Source organism: Phasianus colchicus, chromosome 27, assembly GCF_987193195.1.
Source record: "Phasianus colchicus chromosome 27, bPhaCol1.hap1.1, whole genome shotgun sequence".
Taxonomy (NCBI): domain Eukaryota; kingdom Metazoa; phylum Chordata; class Aves; order Galliformes; family Phasianidae; genus Phasianus; species Phasianus colchicus.
The window spans coordinates 4,994,908-5,017,500 of record NC_143462.1 but is presented as its reverse complement, the minus strand read 5'-3'; the positions used below and the strand labels follow the sequence as shown (position 1 = coordinate 5,017,500).

Sequence of the window (22,593 nt, the reverse complement as noted above, 5' to 3'; positions counted from 1 at the left end):
GGGCTAACAGTAGAGATGTGTTGGTGAAGAACAAGTCTGGAGATGAGTTGTGTGTTACATCAGCATTTGGGAATGTGCTTCCTAAAGGGAGAGAAAATGCTAATATGTGGCAAAACCCGAGATCCAGATCTTATGCTATGACTTTTTTTGTGGTTTGGAAGTATTAAAAGATTTAAACTGGGCTCTTGTTTACATTGATTTTCAGCTCCCTTTCAGGCTGCGAATGCTTTAAGCTTGCCTGGTCAGTTGGCCCATTTTCTTGCATTTCAGTCGTTCCTGCTCCATCTTCTCTGTTTAGATTGGATGCTCTGCAATGCAGGGCTTCTTGTGCTTTGATTTTATACAGTGCATAATGGACTGGAGTCTGGCTGCAGAGTGGGTCTCAAACTGCTCCTAAAACAACACAGTTGTTGCTGTTGTCCATTGAGATAAATGTATTTATTATGTGAGCTTGATGGAAGAAGTCCCTTTTCTCCCTGCTGCTCTGTTGTTTGAACAAATGTGACATATTGAGAAGGAGCTGACAGAACTAGCTAAATAACCCCTGAAATATCTTCCATTTCTTTTTTTTAATTGGCTTTCACTATTTTTCCCAAAAACACTTTAGTAGGTTCTATCATGTGTTGAAACCCTTTTTTAGAAGAAGAAAAGATTTTCTCTATTAAAACCTTCTTCTGCCCCAGCATGCTGTAGCAAAATTCTGATAATTGTTTTTTCACCCCAAAAATACAGCCTTAGATTAAAATTTGAGAAAACTGAAGCTGCTTTAAGTGTTTCATGAAAATGGTTCTCTTTCTATGCCCCAACTGTAACCACTAATGATAGGATCTCATATTTCTGGACTGCTGGTACTAATTGGCGTTATTTGATCACATCTGTTTGCTGGTCATTGGGTGGCAGCTGAAACATGAGATGGCTTTTGAGGACCTCTGTGAGCAATAATTTACTGCTTAGCAGTGTCACTGAGGAACTTCTGGTTGTGGAGGAGAATCCTGTTAAGTGCTGTACAAACACAAAACCCGGCTTTCAGTCTTTTTTCGGTTGCGCCCACGCTGGGGCCTCCTGTAGCATTAGAAATAGTGGCTCTGGATCATTGCTGTCATCCTTATGGACAACTTCCCACTAGCGTCACCCACCAAGAAGTCCACCAATAAAAGAAGCTCCTCCCTCGTCCCATTGAAAATTTCCTATGTTGTAGGGTCTCATCTCTTTCCTAAGCCGTGTTTTCTCCTGGAGTTCACTATTGTTTTGTCAGCCCACCCATCACAAAGCAGAGGTCACGTCAACATGACCTTTTGCTGGTACGAGGAGGCTGCTAAATAATTCACGTGGCCAACTTGATTTCGGGGTCCACATTTGTTTTTTCCACTCTCCTAATCAAGATGCTCATTTAATTCTATCCCAGCACCTGTTCAGCAATTAACACCCTACAATTTGCATCTTACCCTGACATTTGCTATCTTTCCAATTAGTTTTTATATCAGTATAATTAGGTAGGGTTATTACAGTGCATCAAGCAGGGTCGAGGATATTCCCAAGCCTTTAAGCTCTTTCCCAGATTTGTTTAGGGAAGCCACTAAGGGTAAACGGTTGATTAGGATCACTGTTTTTCTTCTTCATTCAGATCAGGCGAAAACTGTTTCCCCATGTGGCTCATGAAAGATCAGGGAAATATGTCAGTCTGTAAGAACTAATATTATGTAGTTCATGACTTTTTGGGTGAATTTACAGGGGATTATAAGTAAGGGTCAGGCTGTGTTGCCACTTGCAGCAGTGTTCATGAGGGGACCTCGGTCTTACTCTATATTAAGCTAAGCAAATTGTAACAATCATTTTAATTTTTAAAATCAACTTTTGGTGTTAACGTGTGGACGGGGAACAAACAAATCAAAATTAAAGGGCGGCCTGACCACACCGAACACTCAGCTTAATTGCTAAAGATGATGGAAGTGAAATGACTATTCGTAACGCCTTTCAATTTCAACTTCACACAAGGAAGGTCTTGCTGTTCTGCCCTGCTTGGTTGAGATTTGAGGCTCTCGGGGTCAAAAGCCATCTTGCAGCCAACATATATGGTGTCCAGCACAGTGGACCTTGCTAATCCGTATGTGCTGCCAATAGTAAATGAGGTGGCTGCTACTGCTGCTGCTTTTCTTTTTCCCATTGATATACAGTGCTGACATAAGGGAGACTTTATGTGTATGTGGGAAACTGGGAGGCGAGATCTATCATATGGATCAGAGAGGAGAAGTTTTATCTGATCTCAGCCCTCCCTGCTCTGCACGGTGCTTCGTTTTTGGTTTGAAACCACCTCCCTCCAACTCCCCAATTCCCCTGCATCTCTCTTAATTCCGTAGGTGCACACAAGGGCTGTATTATCAAGAGGCAGCATTGCCCTTGGCAAAGAGAAGTGACTGTAGGAAGATCGCGTCTTGCTGGGCGCAGTGAAAGGGTGGCTTAAAAAGGAAAGAAAAATGTATCTGATTAATTGTTCCTAATTTGGTTGTTCTGGGCCTTTCTGCAGTAGACCTTACTGGTGCTCTTCAGACAGCAAGGGGAGGGCGTACTGGGAACCTGGGGAGGCAAGGCCAGTGAATGGGAATGGTAAGATCTGGAATAAGAAAACAAGACCAGTAATAAGACCAACAGACAGGAGAAACTGAGCATAACATTTCGTTTTTTGGGGGGTCTCAGCATTGGCTGCTTTCTCCAATGTCTTGATGTCTTTCTCCAATGTTTAAGGTTCTATCTCTTGCAGTTTCTTCATGATATTAAATCCTTATGAATGAGTTTCTATGAGCTATTGCTAAAGAAATGTCTACGCCACTAAGAGGCTTTCCATGGGAGTGCTTAAAGAAAGAGCAGTGGAAGTGTTTTGAATTACTTCTGTGTGCCTGTGTATGTATATGTACCTGTACATATGTGTACATTCATATGTATTGTTTCCTTTTCAAAGGAGACTGAGGGTGTTTGCTTTCCTTGGATAGTGCAGGTCATTGGGTGCGTGCAAAAGACACAAACCTAAATCCTATTGTAGAGAACCTTAAATCTGAGAAACACTTCATTTGGACTGAAAAGTCCAAATATACAGCCTCTTTTTGACTTACACTGTGGGCTGTTCTTGATGTTTTCCATCTTCTGTTTTGGAAATAGGACTGAAGAAGGCAACAGGGAGTCAGAAGAATAATGCACTAAGGAATTTCTGTTTGAAATGTTTCTTAAGCCACAGATAAGAAGGAAAAGTGTACATTACTGGTGGAACAAGTAACTATAAGGAGAAAATAAGGCTCTCAGATTGGAGTATCCTGGTACTGGGGGAAGGATGCAGCAGAGAGCTGAATGGTGGAACTCAAAACACAGCAGTGGTGTTTTAATGGTCTGGTGACAGGAGACAACAGGAAGGGGGAAAGCTGAACATCTCCCCTCCCCTGAAGTCTGTGCTAAGCTTTGGTTGCATCTCCAGATTTGTCTTTGTTAGGGTTCGATAGGGGAGAGGAGGAATCCGGTTGTTCCATGGGGCGGAAGGGAAGGGTAAAAAGAAGGCAGAGCAGAAGGCGTCGATGCTGGGATTCACTCCCTCTGCTGGTGCAGTGGAACCAGCGTTTGCTGATTGCCTCAGTTCATTGCTCTCAGTCTGTGAGCAGGATCTGGTCTGAACATCGAGGTAGCAAAGCACTGCTGTTTGTCCCTCTGAACTCTGTGGTTGAGTTTGGTTTTGAGCTTTTGTCTGCGCCGGTGACCTGGTGCTCAGACGGAGCTCTTTGATCACAAGAAGCCACTTAGCGAATGAAGCACTGCAGCTGAATGACTGGAAATGTGCTTTGAGAAACGGGAAAGGACAGTCTGTATAGATCCAATTGAAATGGGCAGACAGTCTACATCGAGGAGATTTCCTATCACAGGCTTCAGCTGGGTGCTTATCTAAGCTAAACCTTGAACACCCAGCAGCTTTACCCCTGGTGTGCAGCTCCTTACATCGCAGTGATATCGAGAGCCTCGTCTACTTGCAAGTGGGTGGAGGAGAGAAGAAACAAATAGCTGCCTTTAAAATGGTAACCAGATCCTGCATTGTGCGGGGTGATGTCATTATCTGATCTCCTTGTCTGCACCAAAATCTCACGCTTCATCTTTCCCCCTTAACAGATTTCACCTTGGAATGCAAATACACCTCATTGCTGCTGAGCAGTCCGGTTAACACAGAGCATGGTTGTGCTGGGCTGGCAGGAGATGTTCCCAGTATTTAGACTGAGATTTTCAGTGTTGCCTAAGAATTTAAAATGGGAATTGGAATCCAATCTAGCAGTTAACTTGGAAATAGCTGCAGAAGTGCCTTCAGGTTACTGAGAGCAGCAGCTCTGAGGGTCTTATGGCAGCAGTGCCCTTTCTAACCTGTTGCTTTTGAGTTTAAGGACTTAGAGCCAAATCATCACCCAGTCTAAAGATACACCACAGCACTGAGTTCTTTCCAGAAGAGAGCAGGAAGTCAGTGTAAGTAATCTTTTGTCGGTGCCCAGAGAGAATTGAAACGTCGGTGCTCAGCTGCGCTTATGGGATTTTTCTCTCTGAATCCTCAACTTTGTGGCTGATCTGTCAATGGAATTATGGAACTGTGGAAGTTAGGGCTTTCTATCTCCATTTGGTCACCCAGTGTGGCCCTGCTTGGGGATCTCTTGCTGTGTTTCATTAATACACCCCCCTGCTGTAACTTGGTGCCTTGCTTCCCGCAGGCGGGGTCCAACATGAACAGCAGCTGCATTTGCCAGCGGAGGGACGCGTTGTGTCCACAGTGTGATGGACACCAGGGGATGGAAGGAGGAAGAAATGAATTAAGGAAGTGAATAATAACATTAATGATGTTTGCTAAATCTCTCCTCTACTGTACTAGCCGCTGTAATTGCTTCAGTGCTTTGTGTGCAAGCCAGCAGGCTGATTGAGAAATATAACCTGAATTATTCCTTCCCTTTTTCCCAATCAAGCAATAGCCACTAGTAAGGGCTTTTTGTTACCTAAAAACAGGAGCATGGTGTGTGAGGGGGCACAGTTTCTATGTCTAACCAGCAACAGCTATGCTGCCAGCTGTGTAAAGAGTGCTTGAGTTTTTGGGGATCTATCAGAGTGAGCACAGCTGCGTTTATAGCAATGAAATTTCTCCATGTGAATGCATAAATGTGTCTGAGAGCCTCCAGTCATCAGTTTGACCTGATTTTGTTTTTCAAGCCCCCATTTATTAATGTTACTAAACTGAAACGATGGGGGAACTGCTGATCCTTTTCTGATGTATAAAAAGCAAATTTGGGGAGGGAGGGAAGGGTAATAAAAATAGCTTATTTTAAAAGTTGAAAGCAGAGTTTAAAGAAGGAAGAAATCCCTCTGGTTCAGTAATACCAGCAGCACGTACAGCGTCTCTGTTTCTCCTCCTTTTAAATCTTTTTGGACGAGTTCAGCCATTCGGAGCCGTCAGGTACAGAAGGAGCTGGCTGCCGTCTGGAAGCAAATTAATTTGTAAGAGGAAAGGCCACGCAAAATATTTGGGAGTTTTGGAGGCTCTGCAGCTGAACTTGGTTGGCACCGGGAGCAGCTGTTTGGCTGCTGCTTTCCTTTCTGGGTTGCTGCTGTGTAATTATGTTTTTTTTTTTTTGGGGGGGGGGAGGGACTGCGTGGAAAAGGGGGAAACCTGGTGCTGTTCTGCAGCCTGGAGCAGGTGACCCAATGCATGCTTTGTTTGGGGGGGGGGGGGGGTCAGGGAAGAAAATGGGGGGAGGCTCTACGTGGTTGGATTTTAACACCTTCTCTGCTAAGCAGGAGGCCAGCTCGGGGTGCTAAATTCCTGTCTGTGAAATAAATCTGTGTGTTGTGTAGTCCCAAGCTGTCAGCAACGCTTTGCACTGATGGACTCTGAAGGAGGTTTCCTCTCAGTTCGTGGAGTAGTCAGCAGCCGCTAGGGAGCTGTCTTTAGCTCATATTTCAGAGTTAGCTCATTAGACCAATAACAGCAGGCACTTGCTTCCCCCCCCCCCCCCCTTCCTTCAAGAATTTGTGAAGTCGGGTTGTGTTTATGGAGTTATGGAGTTATGGCTAGACAATAGTGATATTGCATTTCCCTTCACCTTCTGTAGCAGCCTGGTGAGTTGGATGGTGCCTGAGTTTTCCCAGAGCCTGGCGTCATCCTTTGTCACCCACGTGCTGTGCTGCTTTTTGGGGCTCTCTTTGTAGGGACTTTGGATTGCCAAGTTCTGTCTCTTGGCCCCGATTTTGACCACTTGCATTGAGGAATCCCTGCCTGATGACTTTTCTGCCCTTTGCACGGATAACCCATCTGTTGAATGGGCTCTCATTCCCACTTCTCTTTCTAAGCCTCCCTCTACCCCCCTCTCCCTTCCTCCCGGCTGTGTAATGCCAATAATATTCAGTGCTGGTTCTCAGCAGCCTTCTTGTGATTCATGAACCAGTGCCAGCAAGAAGTGCTGAGCTGAGCTCTTTTCAGCTCCCCCTGTGAAGCTGCAGCTTGGCCTCCTCCTGCACAAGCCCACTTGACCAGTTGCTTGGCATTGCAGCATTTCTGGTGTCAGTTTCTGTGTTTTCCCTCTTAGCACTAAGGTGGCTGCAGTGCCGATAGATTCAGTAGGTAAATGTTAAGTCTGGCTGTTAATAAGACTCATTCTGTAGGATGTGGCTGTGCTCTCTGAAGAGATGGGAGTCCTGGTCACTGTTTAGCAGGGGAAGTTTTGGAATAACTGGAAGAGGAGAAGCCAGGAAGAGTTCTGCTGTCATCTTCATATCTCATGCAGCTTCCTCTTCTAATCTTACCCAGTTATTTAATGTCTCAGGTCTTTATTTCAGTTGCAGTAGCCAAGGTTGATTGTGTTCCATTGGAAGCACTCAGTTAACAAAGAGGAAGAAAGATGTGAAATAAAAACAATATGAAAGTGTTATTATTTTTTTTTTTAATTGCAATTTGAACATATGAAAAACTCGATCTTGTTTCATGGGACAGCTGAGGTTGATAGACCACAATGGCTTTAAGTCCCAGGGCTTAAAGCTGCAGTGAGCATAGGAAGCCACTGGCAATGTTCTGGGGGATGTTACTGGGGGCTTGCAAACTGTGCTGGTGAGCAGGTAGGAATGCCATAGCCCATCTGTTGTGTCAGGGAAGGCAGGATATGATTTCAGAAGGAAGGATGTGAATGCACTGTGACCTCCTGCTGTAAGAAGTCATCCCCCAAATCTGACTGTGCCTGGGATGTGCATCAGGGCTGGTTCACACCTCTCTGCTGTCAGACCGCAGCGCTCTGTTGTTCCATCCCAAAGGAGGAGTGACTCAGAGTTCCCAGGTGGGTGTACCTGATGTATTCAAGCCTGGAACAGAGAAGGTTGTAAATAAGATGATGCCATATTGGAAGGAGTGCTCTGTGTCTGAGTCACTGGTCTGGGGAGATCTCCAGGTCCCTGTGACTCAGGTGATGCCCGAGGGCTGACTGCAGGGGGGGGACTCCTTCAGCAGGTGAATCGGTGGGGTTGATGCCAGCAACCTCGACTGATGAGTGTTAGCCTCTCAGCTACACAGCATCTCCTTCTCTCCTCCTCTAAGGACATCTCAGTGTGAGCTGATGTACCTCGCTGGACACGAGCTGGCTCTTGGAGCTCGCTGCTCACGGTAGCAAAGGGATGAACAAATCCAACACAGTGCTCTCTGGCAAAAAGCACTGGCAAGCTGAGTATTAATTAAACAGCTGATAAAGTTTCATTTGGTTAATTTTCCCTGCAATAAAGGACTAATTATTTCAAAATGAGGACATTTCTGAGCATCGCAGCAGAATGGGACTGAATGACCGTGATTATAGCGCTGCACACAAAACCCCCCCGGTCCTCCCACACACTGCCACACTGAAAGGAACAGAGGCACAAATATTTCCAGAGCCAAAAAACACGAGGTCTAGCTCAACAGAAGGAGGAAATGATGTTTTGTTTTGTTAAATCTTTCATTAAATCTTTCATTAAATCTTTTTCAAGAAATAATATCCCTCTAGTTGGGCTGTTGTGGGGCAAACTTCAAATGCATTATAATTATAGTAATTAGCAATGATTGGAAAGTTGGTTGCTGCTTTCTTTTTTTGTTGTTTGTTTGTTTGCAAGCATTAATTTTTAGACTCTTTATGCAAGTTTCCTTTCTCAACGAGAAGCTCTTGAGACTGGAAAGTGTATTTTCAATTATTGGAAGGAAAAAAAATCACAACACTTTTTTCCCTGCCAAGAAATGCTTAGATGATGATGAGCATTTGTATTACAGGACTTGAGGTCAAAATATTTCCTGGAAGGAGCATAACTAATAATGGAGATAACTGTGATAACAGTTTCAGATCTTTTTTTTAGGGTAGAGTATCTGAAAAGGTCTTGAGATCCACAGACAAAAAGAAGACAAAACTGTGGGAGATGAGGTGGGATTGATTAACAGTGTTTCTCCAGTGAATTTAATTAGCATCTTTCATAGCTTTAAAAAATAAATCTGAAAAGTGTATTTTTTTCCTTTCACGAGTGGCTGGCTCTGCTTTCAGGACATCTTAATTAAGAACCTTTTTATTTACCACCTTTGAATTAGGTTAATGGGTTTTGCTTTTGAATGTGTAAAGTGGCCAGCATCAGAGTGCCAACGTTCATCTGCCATTCAGGCTTTGATCTGTGCCTTTGGAATGTAAAGAGTAGAACAAGAGAACGTGCTGGGCATTCGAGGAATGTCCCAACCTGAAGGTCCTTGTGACAAGAAGTTTGGGTTTAACCCTGGTTCTTCACTGCTGTGTTACAGCCTGGGCTCCTTCTCCAGGCTGCCAGTCTTTATTTTGACAGCTATGTGTGGCCCAAGGGCTGAAATGGATCAACACAGCTGACGTCTGAGGGTTCGCTCAGACCAATCTGCCTTTCTTAGAACAATCAGCCTGCTTCCATTTACCCCATCTGTTTGCTGTGTGTTGTCAGCAGAATGCTGTGCTTCTTCCTCTAGGTTGTTTTACGTGGGTAAACAACCAGCCTGCAGCTTTGTGTCTTACTCCTCCTGCTCCTGAGGACTGGCACATCTCTGCAAATACCACTGTTCTGAGTGCACTCAGGCATGATGGCAGGAGAGGAACCCAAATCCTTTCCAGGTGTCTTCCACTGTTATGTTTTTAGTAACCCAACGTCCTTGCAGTGATGTGGTGATTGACATTGAGTGATGCTGTGCTGTAGGGGCATCCCTGGATCCACCTGGTGTTGCAGGTGAGCTCTTCCCAGGCTGCTGCTCTCAAACGTGATTTTCTATCAAGGAAACCTTGCATTTCGGTTGCCTATCTCATCCTTTCTCCTCCCCCAGCCCAGAGCCGTTGTTGTTTCTCCTCTGAGGTTCTCTGTAGTTAAAGAGAATAAAATAATGAATGCAAGAAAGAAAGGAAACCGGAGTTTCTTTTTAGCGTTTCAATTTTATTTCTGTCAAATGACACTTGAGGAGCTGGAGCCAGTTAATGCTCTCTCCAAGGAGCCGAGATTTCTTTTGAGAGAAGGACTAGGGGGAAATGCAGCAGCAACAACAAAAGTCTGCTGGGCTCCTTCAGACCTGGGCACTCTCTGAAGAGCTCTGGCTGTCATAATTTACACACCTTGCCTAATTCAGAGCACATGTCTCAGCTACAAGAGGCATTCAGTAGACGTGCTGCTGTCTTCCTCTCAGTGGGCCTGCTGTGAGTTTGTCAGCAATGCTGTTAACAATGACAAAGTAGTTCATCAATAGATAGATATATATTTTTTAAACACCGATGTCCTAGAAGCAGCAAAAAAAAAAAACCCTTTTTTGTGCTCTTTTTGTGCAGCTTGCAGCCTTGGGGAGGAACGTGGTACACAGCAGAGCCAGCTGTTGGGGCAGCTCCTGCTGCTGGATGCGTTTCAGTGTCATGTTTTGTGTTCTCCTTTAATCAAGGGATTGGCAGTTTGTCTTTTTAATACAGCGCTGTCTGTGGTTCTTTCTCGGATGTGGGAGGGAGGTTATCTGGATTGCTCGTAAGCTGTTCCGTTAGCGCAGAGCTCAGAAGCCCTGCTGGGCCAAGGACTGCAGGGAGCTGGAAGCGGCGTTAAACGCATTGCTTACACGCCTGCATTGGTTCCAGGCAGAGCTTCGTGTACTTCTGCATCATAATTTCCAGATCAGAAAGGACGTACTGCCTTGGATACAGGGCTGGCAGGATGTGACAGTCCAGCATTTGGACCTGAGCCCGCTCTGTGTCTTCTGTGTGGTACACAGCTAAGTCAGTAAGTCCTCCTGGATCCATCAGCGCTTGCAAATGTGTTGCAGCGATATTCGAGCTGGCTCTGCAGGAAATCCATCCAGATGATTCTATTTCCTGGGGATTTTCTGACCACTGTGGTAACTAATATCACCTGAATTACATTTCATAATCCAAAAATCATCACTTGCACTTAAACTGTGGACCTGAGCTGGCCATTGACCCCAGCGGTGCTGACTTGAAATGGGCTAGATGTTGGTTGAAATTAGGGGCCAATAACTTTATATGTGGAATATACAGAAATATATGAAGGCATAGCTGGAAAGTGTTTCTGAGAGTTGAAATATGTTTACGTGGGGGAGAAATGAGTGGGACAAAAATCCTCTCCAGCCTGAAGCTTTTGATAGATGCCTGTTGCATAATGGGCTGTGGGTTTCATCCAAGGGGGAACGGTGTAAAAATAAATAGGAAAAGTAACGTAAAAGAATAAGAAAATAACGCATACTGTGAAGTAGGAACATGCTCTATCATACTTGTAGCAAAGCAAGATACTAAATCAAATGTAAAGACCTCAGAAAAAGACAGGATGAAATAGTGTTATTTGAGGTGTAGTTGGCTTTTGGCAGTCCTTCCCAGTTGGAATTGCAGAATACATGAGATTATCTGTTTTCAAGTATTTTGTACGTGTGCAATATTGAGAATAGAGACCTTTGTTTCAGGAAGGGCAGAACCAAATGCTTGGTGAGTTCTGATACTGATCAGTAGCTCTGTAGTCATTCACTGCAGGACTTTCTAGGAGAGCCCATCACCCAGGGCAAGGTAGGATTTGAAAGGCCAAATATCCTGTTGGATGTGCCAATGCTCATGACCCAAGCCTTTGTTATTTGGCACTGCTGCTGAAAGGTGTCCTCTGCACAACAGAATGCAGGACCAAGTTGAGCAAACAAAACAATAAATGTGATGGGAGGGAGCAGATAGAAACCACTCCATGGCCTTGAGCCATGTTTCAGTATAGGAGTGTTACGTGGTTTGTAAGACCACCTTGTCCTCACCATGCATGGCGCTGATTTGAGAGCATCCAGGACCCCCTGCATCTAAACCCATCAGCTGTTTGTCATTTAGGATATGACCCACTAGAAATTTACTGGCCAATAAATGAGCAAGTTCTCCATTTTTTTTGGACTGCTTTTATGAGCTTCTTGTCGGCCCTCAATTTTCAGCCTCTTGGCAGGACTTTTATTTAATGGGTGTAGCTGTATCACTGCCATTCTCTGCTGCTATGAGATGTAGCACTGGAATTGCCCCTCTTTTAGCTGATAAAGGAACTCTGATTACCTCCTCCCTCCCTTCCCTGCTGCTTAAGGAGCTTTGTCTGATTCATGCCTGGCCTTTACAACATGTGGTAAGAGTTAGGAGGAGAGGGGGGGAAAAAAAGCAAGAAAGTTGTTGGGAGCGTAGGATGGGAAGGTTCTGTAGTGCTTAATAGGATTGCATGGAACTGATATTAAAATCATACAGGAAAAGCATCCAACCCGGATGTTTGTGAAAATCTCAAGCCAAGAAATGTAAAATTTGGGCAGAGGTGTCAGAGAAGATACAGAGATGGGGCTCGCAGGTAGGAAAATAAAATGAATACAGGGATTTTAAAAAAGAATGTTAGACCTGTGTTTGGTGGAAATAGAACTGTGGAGGCTGCTTTCCATTTTATATCACCTGGAGGTCCATTCCCATCCCAGACAGTTGTGAGGAAGACTAAATGAATTAGCTCTTGACTGCAATGTTGAATAAGTATTGAAATAAGTGAAGTCAGTGTTCTTCAAGCCAAAGTTGTTTCAGCCCCGTGGAAGGTGGCTTGGAATTTCTTCTAAATGCATGGATTTGTTCAAAAATATAGATCAGCTGCAGAAGTTCAAGCCTGGCTTTGCTTTATACCCGGCCTTCCCACTGCATTGGTCCAAAGTTTATAGGAATTGGTCTCAAGTGCATTGCTAAGTAGAGTCTTAATGGTGTGCCTTCTAGTGTAGATCCTACAGGGAGTGTTTGTGTTTTCTCTTGAATGTCTTAAGGACACATTTGCTTATGTTACCTCTGTGTGGGCTTTTTGGCTGCTCAAGTACTAATTTGTTGACACAAGAATAAAACCATCTTTTCAAGCAGCATCTGCTTGTCTTTCTTCCATGAATTTTGCATATTTTCTTCTCTGTTTTTCCAAAAGCATTGGGCCACATCCAATAACTTCTCCTCAACTCTTCCAAAAATTGTTTCCGGTGATTGCCCAACAGCCTGAATGAGGCAAAAAAGGGATTTAACTACATGAGAACAATTGTAAGCGTGCAACAACTTCGAATGCAATAAACACCACTGCCACCAAAACCTTCGCAGCAACCAAAACAAAACACCACATGATGAGCAGAGGCCCACAACCGTGATGTTTAAAAGCAAGACCTTAGAGTACAGTGGCAGCAGTACTATAAAATCAGCTTAAGTCTTCTCACTTAGGCCTTTGATTTGTGTTGGTTTCTGGTACATTAATTTCAGATGGTGCCTCTTTGTCACTGTGGAGGTGGTGGTGTGAGATGCATGCCTGTGTCTTGCTCTGTTGTGGGTGAAGGCTGAGCTCGCTGTGCTGCTGAAGATGTGTTTCAGCCAAGCAAGGCAGCTTTCACAGGCAGGCAGCCCAGGTTAGTGCTGCTTATTGCACTCTCCCAGCTGTGCTTTGGGAGAGGTGAGCCTCAAAAAAGGAAGCAAGCAGTCTGAACTGCACCAGGCAGGAACTTATTTCCAACCATACAGGTGGAGTTGGAAGCATTTGGCTGACAGCATTTTACTCAGGTGAGATCCTTGCTGAAACCCAGCTTGGTGATACATAAAGGAGGTAAGGGATGAGCTTCCAGGCCACCCTCATGCTTCATGGGGTGTGAATCCAGATCATCAGGCTCCATTTGAAATGAGATCAATCTTCTCATGCAGTGCCAGATATAGCTCTTAATTGCCCCGTCGTAATGCGTTATTCCTTTGCTAATAGTTTGAGTTATTTCTTTGTTAACCTTTACACAGCCAATAACAAATTAAACATCGTTATCTGAGTTTAAAATAGGCTGTAAATCTCAAAGCCCTGGTTAATACTCAGGTACTTACAATGAGGGAGCAATAAAAAGGACATTTAATGACAGTCTGAAAATGCAACATGGGAAGTGTTACAAGCAAGAGAGAAGAAAACAGGGCAGTTATGAATTGTCCACGGCAAGATGAGTTTTCGTAAATGTTGGTCTTAAAATGGGGCTCTGATCACAAGCAAAACAAATGATAAGAAAAGCTCTCCACAATCTTTGGGTGAATACCATTGCTCCAATGCTCTACGTTGGTAGATGATGAGGTTATGAGTAGATGAGAGTCCTTTTGATTAGGTGCCAGGCTATGGATTTGTGGCTGGAGGTCTGAGAAGGGGCTCTGTGACAAAGTGTCTCATTAAAGCTCTGACCTCTGGTATTTAAACATTTCTTTATAAATTAAGGGATGGGGTGAGTGGTTTCATGTTGTAAGCAGGATGAGTTGAGGCATCCAAAATATGCCTTATCCCACCTCTAGGCTGTGTGAGTGACACGTGGGACACTGGATTTGGATCACTTGTGCACAAATAGCTGCGATGCAGGTGGGTGCACAGGGCTGTTTGTGAGCTATGAATGCTGACGGGTGCCATAAAGTGCTTTTTTCCCCTGAGGTGGGGGGTTGCATCAAGGCATAATGTTATATGGGACTCGGATGTAAACGCTGGACGTGGGATAAAAATTTCAGCTTCTGGGCTGGGAAATGACAGGAGAAGTGATGGTGATGAATTTGGTGAGCTTTTTCCTTCTGGTGTTGAGAGAACAATTCCCCCACAGATGTGCTAATAACCTGATGCTTTCAACTGCATAAACCATTCTCCAGTGTTTCTTTACAAAAAGAAAAACTGAGCAAGCTCAGAAACTGTGTGTAGAGCCATCCATCTGAGTGCATAAAGGCAGTAGGAGTTGCCATAGAAGTAAGTAAGGTATTGCTGGTGGTCTGAGAATGATGAGAGGTCACTAGAGGTAGCCTTGAGGTGAGCCAATATATTTGTCTGCCTACAGCATCTCTTGTGCCCACTTTGGGAATAAACAGCTTACAGCAGGACCAAGTGTCATCTGATTTTCCTCGGTGTTTCACTAAAATTGGAAGCAAGGGGGTTAACGGATTTTTAGCTGTAACCTTGGGATCGCTGTGTGCGTGCAAGTCTGTGTGCCCACAAATTCTTTTCCTCCTTAGAGCAGAGTCCCTTAAAAATCTGGCTAGTCAGCAGAGCCTTTTGGTCTTCTCTATACTGGGCCTCAGGGGTGGAGACCTGGACCACGGCCTTTTCTGTGCTGGGAGCCTTGCAATTCCCATCTCTTCTAACCCTGCTTATCCAAAGGAACCTGGTTTCCCTCGAGGCAGGGGATAAATGGGATTTATACTCATATATGAGCCAGCCTAGCTGAGAGGTTTCAGCAGAATCTAATGAGACAGTCCGTCCAAATTGGGGATGGAGGGCTGCGAGGGCAAGAACCCTTTCTAGCTCGGTTTATTTCTTGGGGGCTTAGAATGATTTTTACCTCTATAATTGGAATTCATCTTTCTTGGGAAGTCAAGTCTGCCCTTGTATGGGAACTGCTGAATGACGGCCTGAACCTCTGATTGATCACCTGAGGCGAGCAGTGAGCCAGCCCTGCGAGCACAGGTGAGGGCAATTCACCTGCACTGCACCTCTCCTAGAGCCATTTAAGAGTGGTAGTCTGAGCTGCTGCTGGGGGAGGATTTCTTCTGGAGATCCCTCCTTTGGAGTTTTACAGTGAGCCCAGGACATGGGTAAGTACTCTATCTATTCTTTTTTTGGTATAATAACCTGCTTAGCCACGCTCTCTTGTTTATTCCATAATTATAGCATCTGTATATCCACTGATTAGACAGCCCTCCTGTAACTCAACGTACCCCAATATAGAGGCACGTTTCCTTTCAGCAGTACAGGGATGCTTCATTGAGGGCTCAGAACTTTTCTTGCTCGAGGGATAAATCAGTTCACAGGAGGAGAGCTGCACTGCAGAAGATTTTAAAGAGTAACAAACAGACTTCCATTTTTTTCAAGCATATGCATGTGTATATTTATATATTACAGCCACAAAAGGCTGTTGCTTGTTAGTCTTGATTACTTATGTTGGGCTGGTATTGGGGAAGTCCAGCTGTTATGAGGATTAGGCTTTGAGGATCTGAACTGGAACTGTGGGTTTCGTTCACTTGTCTGTGCTAGGACTCTGTAGCACCACTGGGAATGGAACCCAGTGTTTGAGATGTAATGTTCTGTCTGATGTACCTCGCTGTGACGAATTTTCCTGTGTAATTCATTTGATTGAATGAGGCCTTTCTCAAAGTGTTGTCCTATTTCCTACATTAGGACTGGGCTGCAGCTGTGGGCCAAGATCTTAGTGCTGTCTTTATGTGGCCATAGAACCTCAATCTTGTGTCATTTCTTCAGAAAATCCCGTGGTCAGACACCAAGGAAACAAACCCAACGTCTGACACCCGCTGCTTGACTGGGTGGTGATTGACTTGGTGGAAAACAGGTTTCATGTAGACTTTTTTTTTTTTTTAATACATTTCCATGGAACTGAAACTTGCTAAGCCCTGTTTTATTTTTATTTTATGCTGAAAATACATTGTGGCATTATGATCTTATGATGGTTTATTTTGGAAGAGGAAATGCTGGCACTGATGCTCTAGCCAGAGTCCAATTTAGGAACTGGGTCACTGTGTTTTCCTACCTATGATTCCTTATGAGATTATTGAATAACATCTGTCCTGCGTGGTATGACCTAACCTGTTTTAAATGCATTCCAGTCCATAAGTAGCTGCATTTCCATCGGAGGCAAAGTAATTCTTGCTCCTACTGGTGCTTCTTGGAGATATTCCTTCACCCACATTTTCCTAAGAATACCTAAAGATGCGATGAACTGCAGTGATCCAGGTTGTTTTGCCATGGGCATGGCCTGTGGCCAGCAGTTTGCTTTCCTATCTGTTTTCTGCTGGAAGTGGGCAGCTATTGCTACCACCAGCTTGAGCTGGAGATGGGAAGAATGTGGGGAGAGGGCAGGTTGTGGAGATGCCCATTGCTGAGCTCTACGCAGCTCTTCCAACCTCCTGCATGTCAACAGGGAACATTTGTTTAGCTTTATAACTGTTTAACATCTATCTATGTTAGGCACTGAAAATGTCTGCTGCTTGGTTTTGGGCACTGCATGGTCAAATAACATGGGCTTTAGAACAGAACCTATGCAGAAGACTTGATGGGGAGAACACAGTTGTCCCTTAGTTCTACTGGATTGCAGTGTGTAGAGATGAGTGAAGGAGATGTGAAAATTTGCACGCTGCACCCACTTCCATGGGCCAGAGCCTTCAGCACAGCCTCCCTGCGCTGCTTGACTCCATGATTTATTTCGTACCTGAAGGAACTTTGGAAATCTTGGGGTGCAGGGGGCAGCAGGACGTCAAGGAGGTGGACTGCGGGCATCGTTAGAGGTGTCAGAGGTCGGCGATCCCAAAATTGACACACTTGACCCATTTCCTTGCCCCGCTGGACCTCGAGTCTGGCTGGAGTTCCCTTGGGAACAGCGCAGTGGGTTTGAAGCTGAATCTTCAACCCTTTCTTCCCATGAGGTGTATAATTCGATATTTATAGCCTTTCTCTCCAACAAGGTCTATGGCACCTCAGGGACCCATTCGGTAAAGAATGCTGATTCCCTTTATGAATTTTTGATGGGGGAGGAGGAGCAAGGGAGGCCACGAGGGGAACTCGTGAAATGTTAATATTTTCTTCTTTTTAGCAACGTTATGAGCAGCCTCTCTGATTGCTTTTGCTGGATGAAGTTGTCTGAATTTTCCTTCTCCTCCCTTGCCCCATTCTCGCCTACAAAGCAAGACCACAGAAACAAACATCTCCCCCTCCACAACTCCTCAGCAATACATAGATTTTTCTTTTTTTTTTTTCAGCTGCTGCCTTCCTCTCAGAATCCTGATGATCTGTAAACAAGATATTTTCCTTGAGCGAGGTCTAAGTGAGCCTCCTTTGTTCTGCTTTCTTTTGGTGGTCCATGGGGGTGGCACCCCAGGGACTGGGAGCGTCTGACTTTATTTCAGTGCAGAGGAGGAAATGAGGGTTTTGCTTTTACTTAGCACGTATCAGTGCACATTACTCATAGCTGTAATTTTTCTTCTTCTAATCATGCACACAAACAAGTGTACACCCCTGCTTTCTTTTCGTGGGTGAAGTATCCACTTCCATGACTTTAAACACAGTTTCCATCAGAGAAAGGTGTTTGCATTTGTTGTTGTTTTTTAAAGTATAAACAAAGCTTTGCGTAAATTAATCTACTTCCTTGTCTTCTTCTATTGTGGCATTTTTTTCCATAGCCATTCCTTTTTCTTTGGCTGATGTACAGGTCAGAGTAAAGGGAGAGGACCCACCAATGTTTAATATTTGCAAGAGAAGATCAGGAAAGGGTCAAACCCTGCAAATGTGCCATCAGTAGGGTGAGGGTTTGGTCTGGGGGAAGAAAGGAGATGGCAGCCCTGGTGTTCAGAAGGGATTTTTGGGGGGAAGGATATCTTTGATTTTGAGAAGTGGTCTCTGTGTATGTCTGCTTCAGCTGTGCAGATTTTTGGGGCGTCCGTGGCCAAGTGCCCCATCCAGGCAGCTCCCTGCCTTTGGCTCCTGCAGCTGGTGCATTGCAAACAGTAATAAAGTAGCCATGGGGTGTCTTGTGGCTAGCTGAAGTCAGTAAGCTTCGCACTGTCACCTTCAGGCCAAATATTGATGTGCTCCCTTTACTGCTGTGAAAATTGGTGTCTGTGATGAATGGCAATGTGAGGTGCAGGGCCAGGTCTGAGTAACCTCCTGCAGACACACCACCACCTCCTTTGCTGTCAGCGTGCAGCTGTGTGAATGCAGGCTGCTGTGCCTCTGTCGCTGAGCTTGGAATACAAGCCTTGGTTTGCTTCACATTCAAAGTCAGATTTTGTTTTAGCTCTGAGGCCAGTTTGTTGATGATGTTTCCCCATCTCTGATCCCATCCTCCAAGGTGGAGGGTGTTGGACAGAACTTTGGATTCAGCACGTTGGTAGGTAGACCTTTTTCTGAGCGGAATGCATAGTTAACCCATGACCTTCCCCTGCCACGTGGTTTTCTTGGGGCTAAGTATGACACACCATAATATTCTTCTGTTCCTGGCATTATTCTAATGTTAGATTAAATGTTAAGAATAAATAAACTCTCTTTGGATAGGACTAGTGATGATCTCTCTGATTTATCATGGCAGTTTCTGTATTTACTTAACTGCTGTTCCACTGATACCCACGTTCACCCTTTCCTGCCCTGAGATGCAGTTTTGTGCTTGCCTGGACGAACTATTTGAATGTTCTTTAGCTGGATTTGCCCCCAGAAACCTTAGCTGCTTTCCTCCCCCTTAAATGAGAGTAAGACCTGCTCTCTATGAGCTGTGAAACCTCAAAGGTGATGTAAAATGATGTTGGAAAGCCCTTTTGTCAAAAGCTTTGCACGCTGTGATGGCTTGAGCCTCCTTTGCAGTGCAGGGTGATGCAGGCATCACTGCGATCAGACAGAGAGCTCCAAACGTCTGTAGGGAATTGAGACTTTGAGACCATTAAGAGATTTTTACTTTGGATGAGGGAGGTAGCGCATCTAACACTTGTAATGCATTGGGGTTTTCCTATTGATTAACATGTACAGCAGTATTTGTGAAAAAGGGCAATTACTGACTGAGCCTTGATCCTGCAGGCATGTAAGACGTGTGCTTAGCTCTGCTGCTGCGGGTTGTGCTGGAAAGTGAGCTGCTGCCTGTGGTTCTGGGGTCCTGTTGTTGCACTGGAACAGCAGAAATCTGGAAATCAGGGCTCTCAGCATGCTGTGTTTCACCGAGGGTCGTGTATTGTGTTCAAGGAAAGAACATAAGGGAACAGACAGGTCTGCTGTGACTTGGGAGTGAGAAAGAGAGGGCTGGATCTTTGGCTTAGGTTTCCCCATCTGTTAAATACGGATTAAGAAACTTTCCCTGCCGCCCAGCAGGGTGTAGGAGTTAATGGATTCAGTTGTTTGGCTGCTTGTTGATTCCACCTGCTACGTGCTGTGTGATCAAACTTGGTAGAACTGTTCTCCAACAGTTCCCCTCTGCGTAATCTTTATCCTCATTATGTTTTGCCAATCTAACTTTTTTAGTCTTCATTTCCTAGAGTGGCCTTCCAGAGTTTGACTTTGTTCCGATGTTGCTTTCAACTTACCCGATCCTCTTCTGTACTTTATTCAAGTATTCCCTCTTTCTCTTACCTATGCTAGTTGACAACATTTGTTGCCATAGCTTTTAATGCCCATAGTTGTAGCTGTGCAAGATAAATCTGACCATCTGACTTTATTCTGTGCTCTTTCCTGAGATGTTTTTTTGTTGCTTGTTTACCTTAATGAATAGCAGGCAAATCTTGGCTTCCTGGTTCTCAGTAACTCCAGGCAATATTCTTCCCTTGGTCCTTTGTGCCTCTTCTCTCAATATAATCTTCAGGTTTTCTCTTTTCACCTTTGTTTTGCATTGCATGCTGCTGTCTCGCTGTTGTTGCAGATCCCTCTTTAAAGCAGAGCTCTTTCTTTCCCATTTTGAGTCATGGCCCTTTCACACGTGGGTTGGTACAGCTTTTTGTCCTCCATAGACAACAGAAGCCATTCCCATCATTGTAACCCTGTGTCATTCTGGGTTTGAAAACCATTCCTCATTCTATGTGACTCTTGTGCAGCGCCTCTTCCATTTCACCATGCCCTTTTGCTGCATCCAGAGCTGCTTCTTACCATTCACTGCTGTTATCCGTTTCTGTGGTCTCCATGGGCTTTTTCTTTAATCCTTGTTTCCCGTTCCCAGCTTCTAAACACCCACGGGAACTCAGAAAAGTTCCTTCAGCCTTTTTATCAAAATAACCTTTAACACCAACCTCTGTGATGAGCCACCCTGCCATCCTGATACTGCATGGGTTGACTTCCTCTTCCTTCTTTCTTCCTTGGTATTGTTAGCTTATGAGTGTGAGTAGGAAACCCAGCGGACAGCCGGTGTTTGTGCAGCATATTGCCAGCTGCACGTAAGTTGCTTTGCAAATATTTGCGAAGGGTTGCTTTGCATTGAATTCTTGTTGGGAATGGTCTATGGATGTAGAAAGCTTTAAGTATGAGCGGAGATGCGTGCAACAACTTTTCTGCCTAATGAAAGCAGCTGAGTACAAAAGGCTTTGTGCAGATGTGTTACCTGTAGGCAGTGAGGAGCTCTTAAATAAAGCATCTGCTGTAATTCAAGTGAAGTAGGATTAAAAACACTCACCCCTATCCTGATGAAAGTAGTCTAATACAAACGAGGATAAGATCCCCCACTGTCACAAAGGTAGACACAGTTCTGCAGACACCTATAGAAGCTTCTCCATTATAAATGCAAAGTAGTCAGCAAACGTTTAACAGCAACCTTGTTCACTGTAATAAAAGCAAATTAGCCAGGCAAATACCAAAGGCATCTGTCAGTAGAATCCCTGATCTATTTTGAGTAACTTGGAGCATCTTGGTTCCCACCAGCCATCTTGACATGTGGCTGCACTGTAAATTGCTTAGGGAGAAAGCCAGGCATTTAGCAGTCATAAAAAGGAAATGTGGCCTGCTGCTGCTGCTTGAAAGGAGCACTGCTTTGTGTGCTTTAAAGCTCCTGCAGGCCTGACTCTTGTTTAGCTTCAGGCAAATGCGTCTCGGTTTCTCTCTGGCACGTCTGTCTGTCTGTATCAAGCTTTCTCTTTATGGAGAGAGAAGGGCAGGTGAATGGGAGCGAGAGGAGAGGTGCAGGTTTACTCCTGGTCCTTCTTTCTGTTTAGCATCCCGGTCTGCTTCCTCCTTAGCCAGTGCCAAAGCTCATGGGTGAGTTAGAAAGATAAAGGAGACAGACTCTTGGGCAGGGTTTGTTGTCACAGGGCAAGAGGAAATGGTTTCAAACTCAAAGAGGGGAGATTTAGACTGGATGTAAGGAAGAAGCTGTTGATGATGTTCCCCAGAGAGGCGGTGGATGCCCCATCCCTTGAGATACCCGCAGTCAGGCTGGCAGGGCTCTGAGCACTGATGGAGCTGTGGCTGTCCCTGCACACTGCAGAGTTGGACCACATGGCCTTTAATGGCCCCTTCCAGCTCAAACCATTCCATGGCCCCATGAAGGTGCCACAAGGCACTGGAGTTTGTCAGAGGTCGGTACTTGGTTTGATGGGACTGGCAATTTTATCTGGTGGGGAAGAGGAAGAGTTATTCTGTGTCTTAATTTAAAATTTAATGCTCGTGTGGCCTGGTTTCAACTCAGTACTTTGTCATGAGCTTCCTCAGTGACTTGGGGTTATTCAGGTCGCTTTTGGAAGCTCTTTAGCTTTCCAGTCTATGAAATGGTTATTGTGGTGCAGTGTGTGTCTGGGTTGCTGAGGTTCTGTGCTGATGCAATGTAATGTATTGGTAATTTATTGGTAACAAAGATCCCAAATGGGCTAAAAGTTCAATCTCAGAACACACAAGGATTTTGCATAGTTCGTTCTGAAGCAGTTACATGAATGAAATCCCGGTCCTGCTCTACTCTGTGGCTATTTAGGACAACCTGAGTTATTCTGTTTTCAACCCAAACCCTTCCCAGCCTATCTTGTTACTGAACAGAAAGTGCTGGCTGTGATGGTGGCTATCAGTTTGGTGCTGCTCTGCCTTACTTTGTTCTACTCCAGCCCTGGAAATGCCTCTTTCCCCTATTCCCTAATTGGATATCAGTCAGAAAACAACCCAGTCCTGGGAACGGGAGACTTTCACGTGCAGTGAATAACTACCTTGAGACTGAATCCTGTCACTGGAGCTCATCTGGAATTGCTTACCATGGGGTAAATTTACCAGAAGCTGTGGCTTAATACCCGAGCTTAAAAGGTGGCACCCAAAGAAATCCCCTTCATGGCCCTACAAGCCGATGTCGGCGGGTCCTTTGCATTGAGGTCTTGTGGCAAAGTCCAAATCCTCACCCAGCGTGTCAGACCAATAATTACAGGGAATTTTTGTCTTGATACTTTGCTCTGAGGTATCCGTTCATAAAATATTTACAGAATCTGCAGAGAATGCAACAACCATCCCTTTTTTTGTTCCTTCTTCCTTCTTAAAACTGCTGCTTATCGCCACAGAACTGTAAGGACTGGAAACCAGGCCTTATGTTTTCAGTAAGGATGTTTCCTAAGTGAGAATTAATATTTT

General features: G+C 44.7%; 1 protein-coding gene and 1 long non-coding RNA gene across 5 annotated transcripts in view; one reads left to right on the top strand and one right to left on the bottom strand.

Annotated features, from left to right (window-relative positions):
* The window catches only part of LOC149914826 (uncharacterized), a 2,685-nt gene extending 1,325 nt beyond the window's left edge, over positions 1-1,360 (bottom strand). Inside the window, exons 1-2 of the long non-coding RNA XR_016460078.1 lie at positions 1,137-1,360; positions 1-81 (exon numbers count right to left, since the gene is read on the bottom strand). The exon at positions 1-81 is cut by the window's left edge and continues 75 nt beyond it. This is a non-coding gene — a long non-coding RNA (uncharacterized LOC149914826). The remainder of the gene's footprint in view (positions 82-1,136) is intronic.
* EBF2 (EBF transcription factor 2) overlaps positions 1-22,593 on the top strand; it is a 189,518-nt gene that overhangs the window by 90,306 nt on the left and 76,619 nt on the right. The window lies entirely within an intron of this gene.